The sequence below is a fragment of the Bubalus kerabau genome, chromosome 6 (genome assembly GCF_029407905.1).
Source record: "Bubalus kerabau isolate K-KA32 ecotype Philippines breed swamp buffalo chromosome 6, PCC_UOA_SB_1v2, whole genome shotgun sequence".
NCBI classification, from domain to species: Eukaryota; Metazoa; Chordata; class Mammalia; order Artiodactyla; family Bovidae; genus Bubalus; species Bubalus kerabau.
The window spans coordinates 37,312,635-37,336,891 of NC_073629.1; the positions used below are offsets into that span (position 1 = coordinate 37,312,635).

The 24,257-nt window shown below is 39.4% G+C and overlaps 1 protein-coding gene across 3 annotated transcripts in view; it reads left to right on the forward strand.

The window, feature by feature from the left end:
- LOC129655040 (peptidyl-prolyl cis-trans isomerase FKBP1A-like) overlaps positions 1 to 24,257 on the forward strand; it is a 196,906-nt gene that overhangs the window by 69,865 nt on the left and 102,784 nt on the right. For 2 of the 3 annotated variants that reach the window (XR_008715720.1, XM_055584936.1), the window contains exons 3-4: positions 14,808 to 14,861; positions 17,609 to 17,864. The gene's annotated coding sequence lies outside the window, so the exon portion shown is untranslated. Of the gene's footprint in view, positions 1 to 14,807; positions 14,862 to 17,608; positions 17,865 to 18,586; positions 18,738 to 24,257 lie in introns of those variants that run through there. The other variant, XR_008715719.1, reaches the window with a different exon arrangement.

Genomic DNA, 24,257 nt, shown 5'->3' on the forward strand with positions numbered 1-24,257 from the left:
TCTCTTCCAATTACATGGTATTTTAATACAAAAATGTATGTAGAATGGGCTTCCCAGGTGGCTCAATGGTAAAGAATCCACCTGCCAGTGAAGGAGACACAGGAGACGTGGGTTTCATCCTTGGGTTAAGACGATCCCCTGGAGAAGAAAATGGCAATCTGCTCCAGTATTCTTGCCAGGAAAGTCCAATGGACAGAGGAGCTTGGCGGGCTATAGTCCATGGGGTCACAGTGTTGGACATGACTGAGTGACTGAGCACACAGGTAGAACACACTCCTAGAATAAGTATTAATCCTTTTTTAAAAAAACAACTACCCTTAATAAAAAAAAAATCTTTTAATTTTTAAATCTTTTAATGTTGTCCACTTTGTAGGAGAACATTAAAAACATCATTATGGACCAGCACTTTTTCCAGCATCTGAAATCCATTGCCCTAGATAAGTTAGCAGCTTCAGGAAAGAAAGTTAACATCACCTTTGCTTTCTTTACCCTTTATTTTAATTTGTCATTTTGAAGCTTTGATTTCCATGTATGTCATAGTAGCTTATTTTGGTTCAATTAAGCATTTTCCTTTTCTGTTTTTCTCTGTTCTGCTCCAGGGGAGCCATCGTCAGCGCTAAGAATTCATGGCTTTAGATCAGATGGTCCTTTCTTTCTGTCCTTCATCCAGTGGCAGGTTTAAAACTCTTTGATGGTTTAGCTCTATAATATTTAAAGTTCTATTTCAAATCCTTCGAACTTAGGGTTTTAGGAAATAGCTAGCTGCGTGGGAAGGCAAGAGAAGAGTCTATTAAAATCTACAATCCTCTTAGTGACCCATTCACTGGGGCTCTCAGCAAATCTGTTCAAGTTTTTCCCTCTACTGAAAACAAAGGAGAAAGCAAATGGGAAACTGAAACCCTACCAAGACAAATCTAAGAGGGGCCACTTAGAAATAAACCTTATTAAGAGAAAATATTGTAAGTACTACTAATTTTGTACACTCTGAACACCAGAATCTTAAATTTAACAGCTGAGTGGGGGGTCCAGCCCGTTTAGGCAACTCTTTTTTACAATCCCTGAAGGGACTTTTATATTTAGAGGTCTATAAATATGGGGAAAAAATTAAGGCTCCATACTATACAAAGAACCATATACTGTTTACATACATAACAACAAACTTTCAAGGCTTAGTAAGATTTCTGATATCAATGTCATTTTCTTCTTCATTCATTGGTTATCATAAGCTTTGAAGAGAGGTAGCCAAAGGGATGCCTCAGTCCCAGTCTGTCTTCACCTTCTTCTCCCCATGGTGCTGTCCTCAGTTCATCCAAGTTAGTCAGATCTATCCCACTAAATTTGAGTTTGTTATGTAAAATACTTACTCAAAGACTTGTTATTAGATACTGACTTTTTAACAGGTCGTTTCCATGGAAGGCTTTGCCTCCTTTCAACATTTTTGTTTATTGTTAGTTGGGTCTGTATAATCCCCAGCTTTCTGTATCTCTGGGTTCATGCATGTATGGTCAGTCGTGTCTGACTCTTTGTGACCCTATGGACTGTAGCCCACCAGACTCCTCTGTCCATGGGATTTCCAGGCAGGAATACTGGAGCAAGTTGCCATTTCCTACTTCAGGGGATCTTCCCGACCCAGGGACTGAACCAGCATCTCCTGCATTGGCAGGCAGATTCTTTCCTACTGTGCCACCTGGGATCCCTCTGTATCTCTAAGCTGAGCCTTTTAAGTGTCTCTTGCTTAGGGATCAGTGTCCTTCTGCATACTAAAGCAATGGTTCGTGAGGAAGGAGTAATAAATCCCTTTGGCAAGAAGAGTGATTTTCTGTTTGAACAAAAACTGGAAACACATTTACCCATCTCTGTAGGCTATATATGTATATATAGTCCTGATTATATTGGTATAGTATTATTAAATATCTCTTCTGCCACTCATCCCAGCCTCCCAAGTAATAGTAGTAATGGTAAGTATATTAATGAGAAGCATTTCTTTGTTGCTTCCTATGTGCCAGACATTACTCTAAGGCTTTTTTAAAAAATCAATTAATTAAATATTTAAATAATACTTTGAATTAAGTACTGTTATGGGGCATCCCTGGTGACTCAGATGGTAAGGAATCTGCCTGCAATGCAGGAGACCCAAGTTCAATTCCTGAGTTGGGAAGATCCCCTGGAGAAGGGACTGGCTAACCACTCCAGTATTCCTGTCTGGAGTATTCCATGGACAGAAGAGCCTGGTAGGGTTCGTCGGTTCATGGGTCCGTGGAGTTGCGTAGAGTCGGACACAACTGAGCAACTAACACTTGATACTCTGCTCACTTAACAGAGAAGAGGTCTGAGGCACAGAGATGATAAGCCTGAGGTCATCTAGGTAGTGACAGGGCTGATAGTATGAACATAGGAGGCCTTGCTGTAGAATCTGATTCTGTAACTGCTATTTTTTCATTGTGAGAATGTAAACCAGAAACTGCCTTTCAATCATTGCATGTCCAAAAATCATACGTGTTATATATTTTTGTAGACAACAAATTTGGGACCAAAACATATTATAACAAGTAATAACCATCTTGCAAAATCTCTGGAGACTCTGGGTAAGCTGAGTATAGAAAGCACAGATTTGAAATCAGACATACTAAGATTATAAATATTGGGTGTCAGGTAAGATGTGGACAAGTTTCTTAACCTCTGTAATCTGCTTTCTCATAATTATATAGAGCAAAACCCTTCTCCTAAGGTGCTCTGAGCTGGAGTATAAAGAGGGAAGGACAGCTGAATAACTGCATTAATAGAGAATTTGAACATATGCAGTCCTTTCTCACATGTGTTTATTTAACCATTATGCTTATCACATTTACTGTTCTGTGCTTAGGTTCTTTTCAAAAAATTTTTATTGAAGTATAGTTGATTTACGATGTTGTGTTAATTTCTTCTGTATGGCAAAGTACTCCATTATACCTATATATTCTTTTTCATTTTATTTTCCGTTATGTTTTGTCACAGGATATTATTAAATGTATATAGTGCCTGTGCTGTACAGTAGAATGCTGTTTATCCATTCTATATATCATAGTTTGCTAATCCTAAACTCCCATTCCTTCCCCCCCATACCCCTCCTCCTTATTGGTGCTTTATGTCAACTCATCAAAGCCTCCTATAACAACTCCATGAGAAATTACTATTGTCATCAGGCTATTTTACAGATGAAGAAGCTGAGGCACAGAGTGGTTAATTAGTTTGCCCAGGTTCAAACAGGGTTGGGAATTAGCAGAGCTGGGATTCAAATCCAATCACACTGGTACCATCTGTGTTTTTAACAGCTAGGCCATCCTGCTTAATGCTAGTTAAGCCATGGAATGATAGGCTGTTTGGCATCTTCCCAGTCATGCCTTTGCATAAAGAGGGAGATTGGGACTGCCACCCAAATTGCTTAGAAACATTTTAGGGCACAAGCTGAGTGGTTGAGCTGGAGCTAGAAATGTTTTCTCATCAGCCACAGATTTGGGTTTCAAAGTCACAGTGGTCATAATTTTGGAACCTAAGGATAACACCTAGAATTGATCAAGTAGGAATTTGGGACTTTTCCAGAAAATTCAGGGCCTAGGCTCACGAAGACTATACCCTGCTGCCAGTGATATAATCATTCCAATATTATATCCCTGCACAAGGATGGATAAGCTAAGCTCACACTATATTGTTCTCTTAGGTAGAGAGGTAGTGAATAAGACTGAGATGGGGTTTTCTGCTTGGTTTGTTCATGAAATATCTGAAAGCCCTTTCCGCCACAGTAACAAAATGCTCCTGTACTGGTAACGCAGACAAATTCCAGCTGAGTGATTACATTCTGCCTAATTAAAAATTCTTTCTCTAATTTCAGATTTTCCATGTTTACAATGTTCTTTACCTTCTGTCCTAAATTGTTGTTTATTGTGTTTTCCTGCTGCTAAATTCTTTACTGCATTTCTCCCTGGAGGTAGTTGTATACTGATAATGGTTAAAATAATTCTATATGTAAAGTAGGCATGGTGTATGTAAATATTTGTACTTTAACATTGAAATAAATCTAAATTAAAATGTATAAATATATTGTTCTCAGAACTTCTCTTAAATGCCTCACACAGTCACAATTACTTTTGAATGTGGGTTGAAGATAGGACACGTAGTTGTAATTATTTATTAATCATACATTTAAATATTCCCCACGCTGCCATAAAATGTCTGAGGAGACATGCTGCTAAGAATAACTTGCTCAGCATTGCAGTACAATGCAGACAATTTTCCATAGGGAAAGAAAAAAAGAAACATGTCTTTTCACCTATTGCTGAGCAAATCGCTAGCGATTTTGCCTGTTTGAGCTGAGAAGTAATTAGTGGTATGGGATAGAGGCCAAGCATATCAAGAACTTGAAAATGTGTTCCTGCTTATGTACTGATATGCCCATTTTGGATTTAGCTGTAATTTCTGCACACTTTATGAATTTCCCTTACTTATGTCACAACCTTAATCTTGATAACTTGCTTTTCTGAAATAGTAATTTAAAAATAATGGTCACAGTTTCTATAGACACAAATTTTAATTATATGAATAATAATAATAAAACCTAAGCCAATTAGGTGCATATGTTAATTTTTTTGGGATGATAGCTCAATCTGACTTATTTCTTCTGTAGTAACTCAGCTCCAAGCAGTACAGAGGCTCAGAGCAGGCTCAGAATATTAGAAAATTTAACAGCTAGTGGCAATGGCTTAATGAATTAATCCCTGGCATTGAATATAGCCTTATTATTTTAAGGTTGTAAGTGGCTTTTAAGGTTATCTGGTTTTCCATCCTGATTTAATATGTTGTTGTTTAGTCAGTAAGTTGTGTTCAACTCTTTTGCGACCCCGTGGACTGTAGCTCATCAGGTTCCTTCTGTCCCTGGGATTTCACAGGCAAGAATGTTGCCATTTCCTTCTCCAGAGGAGCTTCCTGACCCAGGGATCAAACCTGCATCTCCAGCCCCCGCAGGCGAGTTCTTTACCCCTGAGCCACCATGCCTTCAAATAGTGGCCTTATCCAATCTTTCAAACCTTCTAATAGAAGGATAGTCTAATGTGTAGCCTCTCTACACAAATTTTTCTGGGATTTTAACTACCCTGGAAGTAAAATAAATCAGTAATCAAATGTATAATCTCATCCTTTGTTTCAGGAAGGATGGCAGCTTTACTAATGTTTATTTCTGTGTCTTTGTATAATGTGTTAACTGACATGGGTCTGGATAATCTTAGAAGCTGAGAATTAGTGAAAGACAGGCATCCAATTTGCAAGAAAAAGGACAGGAACACAATAGAAAAACAGTTTTTATCTCAGCAGTCATGCTTGCAGTTGTTGCCATTTTTAAAGTGTATGTTCTTGGACATGTCTGCTGCTAATGGTGAGCCATTCTTGCAAAGAAAAAATTATATTTGTACTTATAAAATACATTGCACACAAAATTTATAGGTGGTGTTCTAAGACATATTAAGTGGCATTCCAAGAAACAAGTTCTGAAAACAAATCATTTCATTGTAACTTTGGCATGTGACTCTGTGTAGTGCTGTTGCTTTGCTAGACTATCTTAATAATATTGTGCACACTAAGTTGTTTCAGTCACGTCTGACTCTTTGCAATGCTATGGACTGTAGCCTGCCAGGTTCCTCTGTCTATGGGATTCTCCAGGCAAGAATGCTGGAGTGGGATGCTCTTCCCTCCTCCAGTGGATCTTCCCAACCTAGGGATCGAACCTGACTCTCTTATGTCTCCTTCATTGGCAAGTGGATTCCTTACCACTACCATGACAGAGGATGAGGTGGTTGAATGGCATTACCGACTCGATGGACATGAGTTTGAGTAGGCTCCAGGAGTTGGTGATGGACAGGGAAGCCTGGTGTGCTGCAGTCTGTGGGGTCGCAAAGTGTCAGATATGGCTGAGTGACTGAACTGAACTGAACTCTACAATTCTTTTAGACACTTTAACAGAGGACATGCAAAGAGAAAAAAAGTTGTGACTGTTGTATGGAATGCTTTAAATGAAATCAGAAGTTGATTTAAAATCTGAATTAGCAAAAGCAATATTGACATTGATGGCAAAGCAAAAATCAGAACAAAGAGAAAAGATATTTTCTTCCTAAAAAAAAGAAAACCAGCTGATATGGAACGGCATATACTCTAATGTCCAATTTGAAGATGCTTTTAGAACCAGTCTTAAGAATTTAATCAAGGAAAATGAAAAATTAAGGTTTCTATGTCTGAAATATTTTAATGAAACAAAGAATAAAACTATCAAGGAACTAATGCTTTGTGTATTTTAAAATTTCATTTTAAGAACAATAACTTAAAGGAGGTGGGTGATATCATCAAAATGCAGTCCCCTAACAAGACCAACCAGGGGCTTCCAAGATGGCAATGGTAAAGACTCTGCCTGCGGGTGCCGGAGACACAGGAGATGCAGCTTCAGTCCATGGGTTGGGAAGATAACCTGGAGCGGAAAATGGCAACCCACTCTAGTATTCTTGCCTGGAAAATCCCATGGACATAGGAACCTTGTGGGCTACAGTCCATGGGGTTGCAAAGAGTTGAACACAGCTCAGTGACTGAGCACACACAAATAAGACCAACTAGCCATGTGTCTAGACAGGAGAGTGTTGTGAAATCAAAGAACCCAGCTGAGGCTGAAACACTTCCTAGACAACAAAGACTGAGAATGAATGAATTACAAGAGTAAGAGGAGCAGTTTCACTTTGACCACATCACCTCTCCCTTGGTAGGGGGCACAGTGCCCTACTGAGAAGGCTCTCAGGACCAGTGAGAAAAACAGAACATGAGGTGGAAATCCAGCTTCCCTAGCATTTCTGGCTGCTTCCTGGTAGGCTCAGTTAGGTCCTACCTCACAGGGATCACTGGGAGAATCTGTGGAGCTCAATTACTGGATTCAGTTCACCACCTGGCCAACGGCATTCCTGCTTGCAGTAGGGCTTAAGCAGGGATCCCAGCCAGCAGTTCTGCAAAATTGCAGAACCAAGCCAACGACCCAGTCAAGTCAGGGAGCTCAGTTGGCAGTTTGGCCTGATTTGGATTGCCACCACCAGGCCATGCTGGCCATGGAGCACATACCATTCCCTGGTAGGACAGCAGATTCACAGCCCAACTTCTGATTATAGCATCTGGATCCACTGCTCTAGAAATCGTGGCCACAACACTCTGCAGCATTGGAAGACATCTTCTGGCTTTTGCACTCAGGGAGCCAAGCCAGCAGCCCTGTCCATCTGTTAGGCATAGTTTCTGTCCCTGAAACCAAAGCTATGGTTTTTCCAGTAGTCATGTAGGGATGAGAGAGTCGGACCATAAAGAAGGCTGAGCAGTGAAGAATTGATGCTTTTGAACTTTGGTGCTGGAGAAGATTCTTGGGAGTCCCTTAGACTGTAAGGAGATCAGATCAGTCAATCTTAAAGGAAATCAACCCTGAATACTCATTGGAAGTACTGATGCTGAAGCTGAAGCTCCAGTACTTTGGCCACCTGATGGGAAGAGCTGACTCATTGGAAAAGACCCTGACACTGGAAAAGATTGAAGGCAAAAGGAGATGGGGGTGGCAGAGGATGAGATGATTAGATAGCATCACTGACTCAATGGACATGAAATTGAGCAAACTCTGGGACATAGTGGAGGACACGGAAGCCTGGTGTGCTGCAGTCCTTGGGGTTGTAAAGAGTCAGACATGACTTAGCAAATGAATAACAACAACAACTGGCCCTAAATAACCAGGGGGCCTGAAAAGACCCCAAAGAGGCTGAAAACTCAACCTGTGGAACCACCCAGCTACAGAGCTCAGCCCACAACCCTACCAATCAGTGGAGCAGGGCATGTGATCCTGAGGGATTGCTGTACTTCCAGTAGCCTCCCTGATGCAGGGACCCTGACCCTACCCAATTGCAGAGCATAACTTGTGTCCTTGCCTGACCAAGAAGCCAGGATAGAGATTCTTCTCAACCCTAGAGCATACTCATCATCCCCACCCAAATGTGGGGTACTAGCATCCCCTCCAGACCAGAAAATCCACCCTACAACCTCTCCCAACTGTGAGCACCCTCCCTGATCTACCCAACCATAAAGCCAAGCTTGTGGCCCTGCCTTTATATAAAGACCAGACAGGGTACCATCTAGGTTGGGGAGGACAGCTTGAGGCCCCATCTGACCAGGGGAGATTCCAGAGCCAGATAGTGGCCCCATCAAAATATGGAAAACAGCCAGCAACTGTCCAGCTGGGGAGCTCACCCAGAGGCACGGGTTGAACACGAAGCTCAGCCAGAAAACCTACCTGACTGTGGAGCCCAGCCACTGGCAACTCTTCCCTCAGCCTAAGAGGAAAAGGCAGTGACCTCACCCAACTAGGGATCCCTGTAACATGCTCCATCTGTCTGCAGATACTACTACCTGTCCCATCCACTACCCTAAGCGGAAGTGACTGCCAAGGGTCTTAACCTGCTAACACTAAAACTGTTAAGTCTAAAAGAAGAGATTGTTTACTCAAAGGCACAGAAACCTACAAGTTTACAAGAATCACAAATAATCAAGTAAACATGACACCAGTAATAGGAACTAAGCTCCCATAACTGATGCTAAAGAAATGGAGATCATTGAATTGTCTGACAAAGAATTCAGAATAACCCTCTTAAAGACGTTCAATGAAGTACAAAAAACAGACAGACAACATTAGGAAAAGCACGCATGAACAAATGAGGAGTTTAACAAAGAAATAGAAACCATCAAACAAAGCAAATGAAAATGCTAGAGCTGAAGAGTGCAATGATGGAACTGAATAATTCAAAAGAGAACTTCAACAGCAAGTAGGAAAAGCAGAAGGAAAAATTAGGTTCCAATTGCCATTGAAAATTATCCCATCAGGGGAGCAAAAAGAAAAAAAGGATAAAAAATTTATGAAGAAAACCTGTGGTATTTTTGGAACACTGACAAGTAAAATAAACTTATGCATCACAGTAACTCTAGAAGGAGAAGAGAAAGAGAAAGCGACTGAGAGTCTATCTAAATAATGACTGAAAACTTCCCAAACTTAGGAAAGAAATGGATATTCGGATTCATGAGGCTCAAAAGACCCTAAATAAGTTGAACCCTATAAAAGGGTTAAACCAAGACACATTATAATTAAATTGACAAAATTCAAAGAAGAGAAAAATTTGAAAACAGTGGAAAGGCAACTTAGCACACATGGGCAATCCCATCAGATGGGTGAGGAAGTTCATTATGTTGAAAGAGAAACACCTTACATTATTTTGAACCCCTTTGCTAATTCATCTCTAAAGATGAACACTGAGGATGTATTTGTTTTCATAGTGATAATATGACTACAAATATTACATTACTATATAGTGCGTGCTTAAAAAATGGTTTTCTCATAAATTAAGAAATTCATGGGGCAGACATGTGCAGGAAATTTGTTATAGTACATGCATAATTTATAATCCAAACAAGCTACTGCATTCTGCTTTTTGATAATGCTATTTTTTGAAATATAGCTGTAATTATAAAAATTTACAAATATCTTATACATACACAAAATTTTGGGACTGGTATCATTGTGACAATATATTAATATTTATTTTCTCTTCTTATGGACTATCACAAATGTAATTTTAGGTATGTTTGAACCTATAATAAATGATTTTGTAATTTCCCTGTAATTCTACTGACCCTTTTTTGTAGTCAGATTCTCTATTTCATTTTATTAAAAAAAATGGAAATATTTAATCACAGTGTTAAGAGTGGAACAAACTTTTGAAGATTTGGAGGAAATTTTAAATATTAATAGGGCTTTAACTGATAGCTTAGTTGGCAAAGAATCCGCCTGCAATGCGGGAGACCCCAGTTTGATTCCTGGGTTGAGAAGATCCTCTGGAGAAGGGATAGGCTACCCACTCCAATATGCTTGGGCTTCCCTGGTGGATCAACTGGTAAAGAATCCACCTGCAATGAGGAACACCTGGGTTCAATCCCTGGGTTGGGAAGATCTCCTGGAGAAGGGAAAGGCTACCAACTCCAGTATTCTGGCCTGGAGAATTCCATGGATTGTATAGTCCATGGGGTTGCAAAGAGTCGGACACAACTGAGCGACTTTCACATTAACTATTAAAGACAAAACATGCAATCAGGTAGACACTGAAATTTATCCATATGAAAGAAACAATTGAACAATTAAATGATGAGAATGTAATGAGAATGCAAATATAAATATGCATAATTGTGTTTTGGAAAATCTTACCTGCTGGTATGAATTGTTTAATCAAACTTTTGATTTTACTTGTATAAATAAATCTTATATCCATAAAAAAATGAAATTGAGAGGATTAAGAATGCAAATTTAATGACCCATTCAAAATAATAACAGAACTAACTAGTCAACTTAATGACATTGTAATTATAAAAAATTTGTTGAACATTGTTACTTTTAGGGGAGGCAGAAGATAGCTTCTGTGAAAGTATTTGAGCTGAAATACTTCCACATTTAATAGGAAAAATATAATTCAGATTAGCAACCCCACGTCTAAGGAGTGGTGGCTGCGTGGGCAAAGGAGGGCCGAGAGGAGCTACTCCACGTTCAAGGTCAGGAGGAGTGGCTATGAGGAGATACCCCTTGTCCAAGGTGAGGAGCATTGGCTGGACTTTGCTGGAGCAGCCGTGAAGAGATACCCCGCATCCAAGGTAAGAGAAACCCAAGTCAGATGGTAGGTGTTGTGAGAGGCATCAGAAGGCAGACACACAAACCACAATCACAGAAAACTTATCAGTCTAATCACATGGACCACAGCCTTGTCTAACTCAATGAAACTAAGCCATGCCATGTAGGGCCACCCAAGACGGGCGGGTCATGGTGGAGAGGTCTGACAGAATGTGGTCCACTGGAGAAGGGAATGGCAAACCACTCAGGTTTGCCAAGGTTTTCTTGCCTTGAGAACCCCATGAACAGTATGAAAAGGCAAAATGATAGGACACTGAAAGAGGAACTCCCCAGGTCAGTAGGTGCCCAATATGCTACTGGAGATCAGTGGAGAAATAACTCCAGAAAGAATGAAGGGATGGAGCCAAAGCAAAAAAAACACCCAGTTGTGCATGTGACTGGTGATAGAAGCAAGGTCTGATGCTATAAAGAGCAATATTGCATAGGAACCTGGAATGTTAGGTCCACGAATCAAGGCAAATTGGAAGTGGTCAAACAGGAGATGGCAAGAGTGAATATTGACATTCTAGGAATCAGTGAGCTAAAATGGACTGGAATGGGTGAATTTAACTCAGATGACCATTATATCTACTACTGTGGGCAGGAATCCCTTAGAAGAAATGGAGTAGCCATCATGGTCAACAAGAGTCCGAAATGCAGTATTTGGATGCAATCTCAAAAATGACAGAATGATCTCTGTTCATTTCCAAGGCAAACCATTCAATATCACAGTAATCCAAGCCTATGCCCCAATCAGTAATGCTAAAGAAGCTGAAGTTGAATGGTTCTATGAAGACCTCCAAGACCTTTTAGAACTAACACTGCAAAAAGATGTCCTTTTCATTATAGGGGACTGGAGTGCAAAAGTAGGAAGTCAAGAAACACCTGGAGTAACAGGCAAATTTGGCCTTGGAATATGGAATGATGCAGACAAAAGGCTAATAGAGTTTTGCTAAGAGAATGCACTGGTCATAGCAAACACCCTCTTCCAACAACACAAGAGAAGACTCTACACATGGACATCACCAGATGATCAACACCAAAATCAGATTGATTATATTCTTTGCAGAATATGGAGAAGATGGAGAAGCTGTATACAGTCAGCAAAAAACAAGACTGGGAGCTGACTGTGGCTCAGATCATGAACTCCTCATTGCCAAATACAGACTTATATTGAAGAAAGTAGGGAAAACCACTAGACCATTCAGGTATGACCTAAATCAAATTCCTTATGATTATACAGTGGAAGTGAGACATAGATTTAAGGGACTAGATCTGATAGATAGAGTGCCTGATGAACTATGGATGTAGCTTCGTGACATTGTACAGGAGACAAGGATCAGGACCATCCCCATGGAAAAGAAATGCAAAAAAGCAAAATGGCTGTCTGGGGAGGCCTTACAAATAGCTGTGAAAAGAAGAGAAGTGAAAAGCAAAGGAGAAAAGGAAAGATATAAGCATTTGGATGCAGAGTTCCAAAGAATAGCAAAAAGAGATAAGAAAGCCTTCCTCAGCGATCAATGCAAAGAAATAGAGGAAAACAACAGAATGGGAAAGACTAGAGATCTCTTCAAGAAAATTAGAGATACCAAGGGAACATTTCATGCAAAGATGGGCTCAATAAAGGACAGAAATGGTATGGACCTAACAGAAGCAGAATAAGAAGAGGTGGCAGGAATACACAGAACTGTACAAAAAAGATCTTCATGAGCAAGATAATCATGATGGTGTGATCACTCACCTAGAACCAGACATGCTGGAATGTGAAGTCAAGTGGGCCTTAGGAAGCATCACTATGAACAAAGCTAGTGGAGGTGATGGAATTCGAGTTGAGCTATTTCATATCCTAAAAGATGATGCTGTGAAAGTGCTGCACTCAATATGTCAGCAAATTTGGAAAACTCAGCAGTGGCCACAGGACTGGAAAAGGTCCGTTTTCATTCCAATCCCAAAGATAGGCAATGCCAAAGAATTCTCAAACTACCGTACAGTTGCACTCACCTCACACACTATAAAGTAATGCTCAAAATTTTCCAAGCCAGGCTTCAGCAATATGTGAACCGTAAACTTCCAGATGTTCAAGCTGGTTTTAGAAAAGGCAGAGGAACCAGAGATCAAATTGCCAACATCCACTGGATCATGGAAAAAGCAAGAGAGTTCCAGAGAAACATCTATTTCTGCTTTATTAACTATGCCAAAGCCTTTGACTGTGTGGATCACAATAAACTGTGGAAAATTCTTCAGGAGATGTGAATTCCAGACCACCTGACCTGCCTCTTGAGAAACCTATATGCAGGTCAGGAAGCACCAGTTAGAACTGGACATGGAACAACAGACTGGTTCCAAATAGGAAAAGGAGTACATCAAGGCTGTATATTGTCACCCTGCTTATTTAACTTATATGCAGAGTATGTCATGAGAAACACTGGGCTGGAAGAAGCACAAGCTGGAATCAAGATTGCCGGGAGAAATCTCAATAACCTCAGATATGCAGATGACACCACCCTTATGGCAGAAAATGAAGAGGAACTAAAAAGCATCTAGATGAAAGTGAAAGAGGAGAGTGAAAATTTAGCTTAAAGCTCAACATTCAGAAAAGTAAGATCATGGCATCTGGTCCCATCACTTCATGGGAAATAGATGGGGAAATGGTGTCAGACTTTATTTTTTGGGCTCCAAAATCACTACAGATGGTGTTGCAGCCATGAAATTAAAAGACACTTACTCCTTGGAAGGAAAGTTATGACCAACCTAGACTGCATATTGAAAAGCAGAGACATTACTTTGCCAACAAAGGTCCGTCTAGTCAAGGCTATGGTTTTTCCAGTGGTCATGTATGGATGTGAGAGTTGGACTGTGAAGAATGCTGAGTGCCGAAGAATTGATGCTTTTGAACTGTGGTGTTGGAGAAGACTCTTGAGAGTCCCTTGGACTGCAAGGAGATCCAACCAGTCCATTCTAAAGGAGATCAGTCCTGAGTGTTCTTTGGAAGGACTGATGCTAAAGCTGAAACTCCAGTACTTTGGCCACCTCATGCGAAGAGTTGACTCATTGGAAAAGACTCTGATGCTGGGAGGGATTGGGGGCAGGAGGGGAAGGGGATGACAGAGGATGAGATGGCTGGATGGCATCACCGACTCGATGGACATGAGTTTGGGTGAACTTCGGGAGTTGGTGATGGTCAGGGAGGTCTGGCGTGCTGCGATTCATGGGGTTGCAAAGAGTCGGACACAACTGAGTGACTGAACTGATCTGAGCTGATCTTACATTTAGCAGAATTTGCTCTGAACATATCATATTCCTCATTCTCATAGCCAGAATATTTTCTCACATATTATGTTCTACATATAAAAGTCAATTGGTGATATAAAAAATATCAAATTTACTGACTACAGTATGTAATTTTATGGGTAATTCTGGACAATATTATCAAAAATTAAAACTAAATCAATATTTAAAATACATGTTTTAGAAATAATAGTGATATGTTATGAGATAAAGATAGCTAAAAACTGCTTAAATTATATGTATATATAGAAGGAATAATTACTGTGCTTGTTATTTTTAATACTCAGGTAACATTTATAAGTGCTTCAGTTTCTTTTACAATATAAATTATTTATTCTTTTTATAAATTTTACTTTTATAAATATTTTTGTATGGAATTATTTTTTAGATCTACCAATATAAACAGAACAAATTTTAGTGACTATTTCAAGATTATATTAGCTAAATTATCTAAAATTATTTAAATGACTTTTTAAAAAATTTTCAGAATTATCCCAGTTTCAACAAGGATTGTTTGTACAAAATGATTATAGTTGAAAGTATTTTAATCCTCATTTTAGGTAAGAGGAAATGGAGCCTAGGGAAGTTAAGTAACCTTTTCAGTTACCCAGCTAATAAATTCTAAAGTAATATCCAATAAAACTTTAAAAAATGTAATAAGAACTATTACCTTCTAGATATCTGTGAGCTGCGGAGCATATTTAGTCCATGAAATGCTTTATTTATTTCTCATGAGAATCCCATGAATTAGCTTATAATTTTTATTCTAATTTTATAGACAAGGAAATTGAGGCTTATTGAAGTAAGATAAAGCACCTAAGGTCAACAGCTGGTAAGTGAAAAAATATGATTTCGTGCTCTTACTTCATGCTCATGTCTCTTACCCACTCTTCCTTCCATCAATTTTATTGATATAATTTACATATAATATTGTATAAGATTAAGGAGTACAATGATGCTTGATATGTATAATATATTGTGAAGTGTTTATCACAAATGTGTTAATTACCACATCTTTCTCACATTATTACCTTTTTGTTGTTGTCTTTCATACTCATTCTTAGTAAAGGTTTTGAAAGATTCTTAGGAGCCTATTAGATACCTAGAAGAGGAACAATAAACACAACTTTGAAGATAAAGAAACTGAGGTAAAGTATCAAAAAGGACAAAGGGTGTTCAATATTGCCAGCATCTAAAGAAAATGGATTTTAACTAGATAAACCTGAGTTCAAATCCCAGACCCACAAACTACCTGCTGAGCAATCTGGAAGCCTGTTTTTATGATATACGGATTCTCTGTCAACAAAATGGCAGAAATAATATCTATTTTTAAAGAGTGGTTTGAGAATAAAATAGAGTAGTAGTTTTTAAAGTCTGAAATAGTGCTTGGACCATTTCAAGTACTCAGTAAATGTTATCTGTTACCATTATTGTTCTTATTAATAATAAAAGTAAAGCAGTAATTCTTTGACAAATGGCTCCATATGAGTCTATGTTTGCTAATATCACAGAACCTGCCTGCATTGCCATATGAATGGGCTTTTGTCACCTGTATGTTTAAACTTGGAAAATAGCTAATAAAATAAATAATATGGATTAAAAATTGACCTGCCTTATGATCCAGCAATCCCACTGCTGGGCATACACACTGAGGAAACCAGAAGGGAAAGAGACACGAGTACCCCAATGTTCATCGCAGCACTGTTTATAATAGCCAGGACATGGAAGCAACCTAGATGTCCATCAGCAGATGAATGGATAAGAAAGCTGTGGTACATATACACAATGGAGTATTATTCAGCCATTAAAAAGAATACATTTGAATCAGTTCTAATGAGGTGGATGAAACTGGAGCCTATTATACAGAGTGAAGTAAGCCAGAAAGAAAAACACCAATACAGTATACTAACGCATATATATGGAATTTAGAAAGATGGTAACAATAACCCTGTGTACGAGACAGCAAAAGAGTCACTGATGTATAGAACAGTCTTATGGACTCTGTGGGAGAGGGAGAGGGTGGGAAGATTTGGGAGAATGGCATTGAAACATGTAAAATATCATGTATGAAACGAGTTGCCAGTCCAGGTTCGATGCACGATACTGGATGCTTGGGGCTGGTGCACTGGGACGACCCAGAGGGATGGAATGGGGAGGGAGGAGGGAGGAGGGTTCAGGATGGGGAACACATGTATACCTGTGGCGGATTCATTTTGATATTTGGCAAAACTAATACAGTTATGTAAAGTCTAAAAATAAAATAAAATTAAAAAAAAAATAAATAAAATACCAAAAAAAAAAAAAAATGAGAAAATGAGTTTTTGGAAGACAGTGTTTTTATACCTCTAAGCTACTCTTAATTTTTATCATCTTCCTTGCCTCAAAATTAGGGATATTCTTCCCATACCACCTTATCCTATATTAATTAGTAGATGGACTAGGAAACTAGAATAGCAAAGTTTGTCTTGATATAGAATCATTTTAAATGTTTTCACATTGATCCCAAAGTTATTTAACAGTGTATTCCATCCAGGGATAGAGATGCTGGTAAATTTGATAATATGATCTTATTAATGGTATCAAAGCTAGCACTTTTTAATTTATTAATTTTTTATTAAAGGATAATTGCTTTACAGAATTTTGCTGTTTTCTGTCAAAAAATAAAGTTTGACACTGTTTCCACTGTTTCCCCATCTATTTCCATGAAGTGATGGGGCCAGATGCCATGATCTTTAGTTTTAGTTTTCTGAATGTTGAGATTTAAGCCAACTTTTTCACTCTCCTCTTTCACTTTCATCAAGAGGCTTTTTAGTTCCTCTTCACTTTCTGTCATAAGGGTGGTGTCATCTGCATATCTGAGGTTATTGAGATTTCTCCCGGCAATCTTGATTCCAGCTTGTGCTTCTTCCAGTCCAGCGTTTCTCATGATGTACTCTGAATATAAGTTAAATAAGCAGGGTGACAATATACAGCCTTGACGTACTCCTTTTCCTATTTGGAACCAGTCTGTTGTTCCATGTCCAGTTCTAACCGTTGCTTCCTGACCTGCATATAGGTTTCTCAAGAGGCAGATCAGGTGGTCTGGTATTCCCATCTCTTTCAGAATTTTCCACAGTTTATTGTGATCCACACAGTCAAAGGCATTGGCATAGTCAATAAAGCAGAAATAGATGTTTTCTCTGGAACTCTCTTGCTTTTTCAATGATCCAGTGGATGTTGGCAATTTGATCTCTGGTTCCTCTGCCTTTTCTAAAACCAGCTTGAACATTCATGGTTCACGTATTGCTGAAGCCTGGCTTGCAGAATTTTGAGCATTACTTTACTAGCGTGTGAGATGAGTGCAATTGTGCGGTAGTTTGAGCATTCTTTGGCATTGCCTTTCTTTGGGATTGGAATGAAAACTGAACTTTTCCAGTCCTGTGGCCACTGCTGAGTTTTCCAAATTTGCTGGCATATTGAGTGCAGCACTTTCACAGCATCATCGTTCAGGATTTGTAATACCTCAACTCGAATTCCATCACCTCCACTAGCTTTGTTCATAGTGATGCTTCCTAAGGCCCACTTGACTTCATATTCCAGGACAGCACAGAAGTGTGGCCTAGAGGAGCTACCCCATGCCCAAGGTCAAGGGTGGCGACCAAGAGCGCCAGGCTGCCACAGTGCAGGAGCGGTGGAGAGGAGCTACCCCACGTCCAAGGAGCAGTGGCTGTGTGGGTGCAGGAGGTCCGAGAGGAGCTACTTCACATTCAGGGTCAGGAGGGGTGACCTCGTCCAAGTTAAGGAGCAGCGGCTGCTCTTTGTGGGAGCAGCTGTGAAGAGATACCCCATGTCCAAGGTAAGAGAAACCCAAGTAAGATGGTAGGTGTTGCAAGAGGGCATCAGAGGGCAGACACACTGAAACCATAATCACAGAAAACTAGCCAATCTGATCACACAGACCACAACCTTGTCTAACTCAATGAAACTAAGCCATGCCGTGTGGGGCCACCTAAGATGGGTGGGTCATGGTGGAGAGGTCTGACAGAATGGGGTCCACTGGAGAAGGGAATGGTGAACCACTTCAGTATTCTTGCCTTGAGAACCCCATGAACAGTATGAAAGGGCAAAATGATAGGATACTGAAAGAGGAACTCCCCAGGTCGGTAAGTGCCCAATATGCTACTGGAGATCAGTGGAGAAATAACTCCAGAAAGAATGAAGGGATGGAACCAAAGGAAAAACAACACCCATTTGTGGGTGTGACTGGTGATAGAAGCAAGATCTGATGCTGTAAAGAGCAATATTGCATAGGAACCTGGAATATCAGGTCCATGAATCAAGGCAAATTGGAAGTGGTCAAACAGGAGATAGCAAGAGTGAATGTCAACATTCTAGGAATCAGCAAACTAAAATGGACTGGAATGGGTGAATTTAACTCAGATGACCATTATATCTACTACTGTGGGCAGGAATCCCTTAGAAGAAATGGAGTAGCCATCATGATCAACAAAAGAGTCCGAAATGCAGTACTTGGATGCAATCTCAAAAACGACAGAATGATCTCTGTTCATTTCCAAGGCAAACCATTCAATATCATGGTAATCCAAGTCTATGCTCCAACCAGTAATGCTGAAGAAGCTGAAGTTGAACGGTTCTATGAAGACCTCCAAGACCTTTTAGAACTAACACCCAAAAAAGATATCAGTAAAGTTAGTAATTGTAAATTGTAAGAATAAATGTCTTTATAGATTTCTATGAGTTATTTTCATTTTGAATTCTAAAAATGGGCCTTGTTTATATCTTTTAAAAATTTTAATCTGAATTGGTCCTAATGCAAAGATTTAGCTCACTACTGAGACAGAGGGCATGGTGGCTGTTAAAAACAACCTCAGGGTCTCCATTGCTGTCCTGCAGATAGGCTCATCAGTACCATCTTTCTAGACTATGGACATGGGCAAGAGGCGAGGAGAAAGAAGAGGGTGGAACTAATGGAGAAAGTAGCAGGGAAACATATACACTGCTGCTGCTGCTAAGTCGCTTCAATCGTGTCCGAAACTTCACGACCCCATGGACTGCAGCCTACCAGGCTCTTCCGTCCATGGGATTTTACATGCAACAGTACTGGAGTGGGTTGCCATTTCCTTCTCCAAACATATACACTACCATATGTAAAATAGATAGCCTATGGGAATTTGATGTATGGCTGAGGGAACTCAACCCAGGGCTCTGTAACAACTTAGAGGGATGGGAAGGGGTGGGGGGTGGGAGTTGGGAAAAAGGTTCAGAAGAGGGGATAGATGTATACCTATGGGTGATTCATGTTGATGTATGGCAGAAACCAACACAATATTGTGAAGAAATTATCCTTCAATTAAAAATAGACAAATTAAAAAAAAAACCAGTAACTGCAGGCTCAGAGGATAAGGAGATAATAGCTTTGGGGCAGCTGCCTTTGCTTATAACACCTTTCTAAAAGGACAGGCCACGTAAGGTTTGCTGCTCCCAGAAACTTCTTAGTCATCGATGTTTGTCAACTTCTTTGATTTCATAGATGTTTGCCTGGCCTACTGGATAAAAGATATTCAAAATTTGCTTTAGGAAATTTAAAAATTTCAGTTGAAATATGGTCATAAGTTAGACTGAGCACATATGTAAAGGAGCTAATTTTTAAACATTTTTGAAAACTGTTTCTCTGTTTACAGTCTGCTCTCTCTTAAGATGTATGTTCAATAGATTTTAAAAAAAAGATGAACTATCTAATTACCCTCCTATACACAAACACACACATGTTCCTCCTACAAGACTGCCTCCTTTCCATCTAAGTAAGTTTATCCAGCAATTACCACTCCCCCTCTAAGCCCTGACTGTGACTTCTGTCTCAACTACTAGTACTTTCTTGTCCTTTGAGGTGACAACAGGCAGTGGTGGCAGTGAGGATGCTGTTGACAAGAGAGCAAGCCCCCCAAGTAACTAGCATTTTCAAGTGTCTATCATTTACTGGGGTGATTTGGTATTTTAACATCCTCTGCTTCTCTGGTGGCTCAGACAGAATCCTTCTGCAATGCGAGAGACCTGGGTTCAATCCCTGGGTTGGGAAGATCCCCTGGAGAAGGGAAAGGCTGCCCACTCCACTATTTTGGCCTGGAGAATTTCACGGACTGTATAGTCCATGGATCACAAAGAGTCAGACATGACTGACTGACTTTCACTTTCATTATCATGAAAATTTTAAAAAGAGAATTTTCTGTGGTTGCTCTAAGATTTAGATAATTTTTTTCATAAAATAATCAAACATTCATTAAAAAGTAAGCATGTAGTACATATCTTGAAGCAGCTTAGTTTTTATCTCCACATATACATATGTTTTTATTTTAACTTCCTCCATTCTTCCTCCCTACCTGTTGATGGCTTACTGTATTTTCCGAAAATGTGTAACAACTATTCACAAATTCTAGGAGAGGTATTTGATAAGTATGAAATAAGTAATTCTTTTAGTAGCATTGGATGTCAAACCCATAAATTAGCTCATATAATTCTCACAACAACCCTTGAGAAATGAGTGTATTATAATTTATCCTTATATAATATGTGACAAAATAAAGACAGGAAGCATATAAGGGCTTAAGTAACCAATGTAAACACAGAGCTAGTGAGTAGTAAAGGCAGGATTTAAGCCCATGATTCCATATGCTGATTTCTGTGTTTTTCCCCTTATTTATACTGCCTTCCTGATGCTGCGCTGTAGGAGTTTAGGCAAATCACATGACTGGATTAAGGTGGTAGAAAGAAGACAGTCCATGAGAGGTGTGGCACATGACATGAGCTTTCTTGTGAAAATGGTTTTGGAGGAACTGGTCCTCCATACAGAATACAAGCCCATGACTTAAAGCCTGTCTGCCATACCTCTCGGCATAGCCTTGCTTTTTCTGTCACTCATTTTATAGGATCTTAACAGGGAGGGATTGGGGGCAGGAGGAGAAGGGGACGACAGAAGATGAGATGGCTGGGTAGCATCACCGACTCGATGGACGTGAGTTTGAGTGAACTCCGGGAGTTAGTGATGGACAGGGAGGCCTGGCGTGCTACGATTCATGGGGTCGCAAAGAGTCGGACACGACTGAGCGACTGAACTGAACTGTACTGAACAGATTTTAATGGCATAGTATTTTCAATACATTTTATGATGAAAGTGTGCTATGATAAAGAGGAATTATAATGCTGCAGTGTAGCCCTAGGTCAATAACCCCTAATTATAAATGTTATACCATTTGTAGGATTTTTTTTTTCACCAGAGGAAAAGTATTTGTGCTTGTCATATAAACATGTGTGATACACATAGTTAGTAAAACTGATAGTATTAATAAAAATCTTAATAGGCTTCATGATTAGGATAAAATGATATTTTGATCCAAATCCCTAATTAGAACAGTACATTTACCAACTGTTCTCATGGGAAATGGAGCCAGAATTCATCATTTAAAGTAATACCTAATTAATCCTTCTTTTTAACAGATGTCAGCCTTATTTTCAAATCTTTTGTAGACAATGACTCGCTGTATGAATCTTTTAATTGTCTATCTTGGGTTATTTATTTTTAACACTATAATATATGGTTAAATAAAGGAGATGGAGATAATCAGTTTAAGTGTGGTTTGAGTCTGCTTAGCTGCTATAGTAGAGAGACAGGCTGTTGAACACAGGAAACATATTCATGATTCCATCAGAATCAGTTTAAAACAAAATGCAATAGTAAATCTGTTAATCATGGTATAATTGAGAAAAACTGGGCTAGGCATTAGGCGATCAGCATTTTATCATGATTCTGCCATACAATATTGCCTGATCTCAAGCAATTCATTCCAACTCTTTGGACTTCAGATACTGAATCTGCAATATTAGGCTTCTGAACTGTGATTTTTACTGTCCCTTCCAGGGCCAAGATTCATTATCTTTTAAAAACCATTCTGTTTTTAGACTCACAGACTTGGAAAAATGAACGTATGGTTACCAGGGGGCAGTGGTAGAGGGAAGGGATAGTTAGGGAGTTTGGGATATTTAAAATGGATAACCAACAAGGACCTACTATATAGCACAAGAATCTCTGCTTAAAGTCATGTGGCTGCCTGGATGGGAGGGGAGTTTAGGGGAGAACCGAGATACATCTATATGCATGGTTGGGGCTCTTTGCTGTGTGCTTGAAAGTATCACAACATTGCTTATTGGCTATATTCCAATAAAAATAAAAAGTTTAAATTAAAAAAAAATTCTGTTTTTATAATTTACATTCCATTTTTATTTACTCTGTACATATGTATATAGATATATATATATGAGATTATATGTGTGTGTATATACACATAGACACACACACACACATACTTATCTCTACTTACACTTAGTTTCAGTTCTATTCTACGGGTCTTTTGATGAAGAAGAGGAATAAGATAATGATAGCTGATAATGTTATTTAAGTTTTTAGATAATATATTCACTATTATAGGTAAAAAGGGAACACCTTATTCACTGGAAAATTTCAGCATGTACCTCTGGGAAGCATAATATATTACATTTTAAATGCTTTTTCATTGGTTAGTTGGAAAGATAATTATGGCATAAATTTAGAATATGTAGCTTTGGAAGTATATATCAACACTTCCTTACTTAATTAATGCATATTTGTATTCCAGTAACCACTTATTGAGCTTCCTTGGTAGCTCAGCTGGTAAAGAATCCACCTACAATGCAGGAGACCCTGTTTGATTCCTGGGTCAGGAAGATCCCTTAGAGAAGGGATAGGTTACCTGCTCCAATATTCCTGGGCTTCCCTGGTGGCTCAGATGGTAAAGAATCCGCCTGCAATGTGGGAGACCTGCGTTCAATCTCTGGGTTGGGAAGATCCCCTGGAGGAGGGCATGGTAGCCCACTCCAGTATTTTTGCCTGGAGAATCCTCATGGACCGAGGAGCCTGGCGGGCTACAGTCCATGGGGTCTCAAAGAGTTGAACATGACTGAGCGACTAAGCCCAGCACACAGCACAACTACTTATCAAAGACGACAAAAGTATAATCTGAAAACAGAAAAAATATGAAATACTATATGTCAAAATGGTGTTAGTTAAAGGCAACAACTTGTAATTGTTGATGATTTGAACAGTGTGATCTATATGTGGATGAAGACTGAAAATATTTAACCTGTGGGAGTCTGTTGGCTTTGCGTTATCTCTATGCTATGCTATGCTATGCTAAGTCACTTTAGTTGTGTCCGACTCTGTGTGACCCCATAGACAGCAGCCCACCAGGCTCCCCCGTCCCTGGGATTCTCCAGGCAAGAACACTGGAGGCGTTATCTCTATAACAAATGTCCATGAATTTGGTAGCCTTTTAGTACCAAAAAAGGCTATAATGTCTAAGAATTATTAAGAGCTCACTCTGTGCAAGGCTATTTTATGCATATTACTTCTTTTGTCTCATTTGACCTTCAAAACGATCTTGTGAGTTGGGTCTTTTCATTCATTTTATTTTTCAAATGAAAAAACCTGAGGCTTACAGAAGTAACTTGATGGAGACCTCTGAACAAAAGCAGAGGGGACTCAGAATTCTAATTCAGGTTCTTGGTTCCAGAGCCTTTTCAATACCCAGTGACAACAAAAGCAACCAGTTACCCGGCAGTGATGCAGATCCTCCTAAATGTGGACAGATAAACCTAAATGTGTTTATCTTTAATCAGACCTGCCAACCTGAGCCCTGAACCTTTTGCCCGCCTCCTGCTAGACTCACTGACTAGGAAGTCTTAGGGTCCCAGCCACTGCAGACAGTCACTGGGCTTTCACCCTGTGCATGAAGTTTGCTCTTCCTCCGGTGATTTTTCTGTTTAGGCAATGGCTCATCATTCATCTATAGTTCAAGACTGGGAACAAACACTTCTCTCACTTTACTTGCTACATCCAATTATCTATTACATCAATTCAGTTCTATTGCTCAAATACTTTTTAAATCCAATTGTTCTTCTGTATTGCCGTGGCCTCCACCCTGGTCTAGGAGACTGTCATTTCTCATGTGGACAACTGTAAAATTTTCCAATACTGGCTGCTTTTCTTCCAGTTTTGCTTCTGTTCAATCCCTTCTCTATGTTTTAGCTACAATGCTGTTTTACAATCACATATCTGATCATATAACAAGCTGCTTAAAACATATATCTCTTCATTACTTTTGGATAAAGTCCCTCTTCCTTAACATGCTTATCAGTTCCA